The sequence below is a fragment of the Silurus meridionalis genome, unplaced genomic scaffold (assembly GCF_014805685.1).
Source record: "Silurus meridionalis isolate SWU-2019-XX unplaced genomic scaffold, ASM1480568v1 Scaffold346, whole genome shotgun sequence".
In the NCBI taxonomy this organism is placed as follows: Eukaryota; Metazoa; Chordata; class Actinopteri; order Siluriformes; family Siluridae; genus Silurus; species Silurus meridionalis.
Window position 1 is genome coordinate 7,399 of NW_025804517.1, and position 2,555 is coordinate 9,953.

The 2,555-nt window shown below is 35.5% G+C and overlaps 1 long non-coding RNA gene across 1 annotated transcript; it reads right to left on the reverse strand.

Annotated features, from left to right (window-relative positions):
- Positions 1–1,779: 1,779 nt before the first annotated feature.
- On the reverse strand, positions 1,780–2,297 carry LOC124382456. The gene is made up of 2 exons (XR_006925031.1): positions 2,071–2,297; positions 1,780–1,978 (listed from the first exon to the last, which is right to left on the reverse strand). It is a non-coding gene; the product is annotated as an uncharacterized LOC124382456 (long non-coding RNA).
- Between the last annotated feature and the right edge of the window lie 258 nt (positions 2,298–2,555).

Genomic DNA, 2,555 nt, shown 5'->3' on the forward strand with positions numbered 1-2,555 from the left:
GGTCGTCTCTTATCCCAGAGATCCCTCATTTCTGTGTTACCTTCTGGTTCTCCCTTTTAGTTATGCTGCCATAGCGAGTCTTGCCAGAGTCCAAACTGCACAGTGACATTAACTTTCATACAACAAATAAAGACACTTAATTATCCATATCCATCTCTTCCTGTCACCCTCTTCTCTCTCTCTCTTCTCTCTCTCTCTCTGTCGAGTTAAACATGCTCCTGAGGTTCCAGTGACCACTGTTCCTGCCCCTCCTCCCTCCGTGGATCTTCCCACTTCGTCCAGGCCTGCCTCTGGATAGTGTTCTCTTCGACTGGAGGAAACTCTGTGCAGCTTGGGACGGTTTCTCATCAACGCCTTGGGTGGTTCCATGAAATTCCGGAGTAAGAACGGGAGCTTTGAGGATGGATTGGACTGTAGTTAATGTCAACAGTCTGCTACACTGACTCAGGACTACATTTCACTTCTGATCATCATCACTGAACCCCGCAACATCGTATATCTGCTATAAATGGACATTCGGTGCAACCCAGATGAGGATGGGTTCCTCTTGAGTCTGTTTCCTCTCAAGGTTTCTTCCTTATGCCGTCTCGAGGAGTTTTTCCTTCACCACAGTCGCCACCGGCTACTTCATCAGAGACAAACTTACTTATAAAGAACATCTTCACTTTTAATCACCACATTATCTGTGTAAAGCTGCTTTGAGAAAATGTTCATTGTTAAAAGCGCAATACAAATTAAAATGAATTGAATTGAATTGAAAGATTTAAAGCTGTAAATTAAAGAAGTAATTTAAGTTGAACCAACTTAAAAATTTAGTAGATTTGCTTCAAAGCTTTTTGAGTTTGCTGAACTTCAGGTCTGTAGTTCTCCTACTCGTTTTTTAAAGTTCACTCAACCCCCTTTATAACTTTAAACAAATTTATGATGACTAGTTAGATGTACCTACTGAGGAAGGTTAGATGAACTTACTGAGGAAGTTATACCTAAATTAATCTAGCAGTTTCAATCCACTTTCTACAATGATTTGGCGTAACTTTAACCACGGAAGTTGAGTAACTCAAAATCGCTTTGCAGCAAATTTACTAAATTCTTTAACTTAACTCAACTTTTTATTTTATTACAGTGTACCGACCATGTTCATTCCTTTTAATTTTGGTTTTGCATTGTATAACTGATGCATTGTTAGCTTTTTTTCAGTTTCAAGAGGAAATATTAGAAAATAAGACTTTTGTATTATTATTTGTTTTGTGTTATTTTGTAAATGCTTATAGTTTTAGTATTTTTTGTAATAAGTAAAAATAAATGAACTTAACATTCTTGATTTAGTTTTAATATATTACGTTGATTTAACTAAACAACATTACATTAACTTTATGTAATTAAATAAAGTTTACTGAAATAAATATTGTTACTTAAATGCAGCCTCACTGAGTTACGTGGAGCCTGTTGACATAAAAAAGTTAAGTAAGGCCAACAAATAATTTTTTTGAGTCTATGTACAATACGAGTCAAATACTCAAGAACTGTTCAAATCAGATACTTGAAGACTTTTCCTAAATTCATATTGAAATTGGTGACTTTTCACTTTTAATGAAGGGAGTTTTGCAGGAAGGTATCTATACTTTTATGATGATATGATGAGTACAGACTCACACACAGTGGACAAAAAAGGCATAAAGAAGTCATAAGGTAGACTGTGTTCATCTACTGTTTATAATGATTTAGTGTTAAACACTGTGTATGTTGGTGTTAAAGTAATAAGGATAAGACGTTCACGTGTACATTTCTGTATGTGTTTATTTAGCGCTTCTGGTGAATTTCTGGAGTTTACACTGAAATTTCATCCTGTGTGATGGATAATGAACTTCATAAAACTCCTCAGTAAAGCTTGAACATCACTCTGGAGGGGTCTGCTGCAGTGCCTGTTTGGAACCTTTCATTTTCCTCACATATTCTCTGCGATCTTCTTTTCTGATCTCTGTGGAAAAAAGCGAAAATATTTCCATACTATGATTTTATTCAATGCATTTCAGTAATATTTGTGAGAAGAAGAGCAGGAATAACACACACCTACTACACCTGGCATTGGTTCAGTTGGCTTTTAAAAGGAAAAAGGAAAAAATCATGTTACCAGAAACAGACAATAATGACCAGGACAAGCAATAATTATACCTGATATTTACATTATATTTACACATTATATAAAGAAGGACACATGATAAACCATACAGCTGTGTGAAAATAATCAATTTCCGGTTCTATCAGTCTCATAATAGAGGACAACATTAACATTAGAGACTGCAGGGTCTTGGTTATATACCGGACGATAGCTTGAGAACATTGAAAATCATAAATTGTTTAAAATTGCTAATCAGTTTTTGGGCATATGATTCATAAATATTACTCACCGGCACATACTTTTCCTTATTGTATTTCTTATTATACTCATTTTTGGAAAAGTTATTAAAGGCTTTCTCCTTCTCTATGATCAACTCTGTATTCCGTATCTCAGAGCCAACGCCAACTCCACTAGCTCCTTTGATGGCGAGACAACT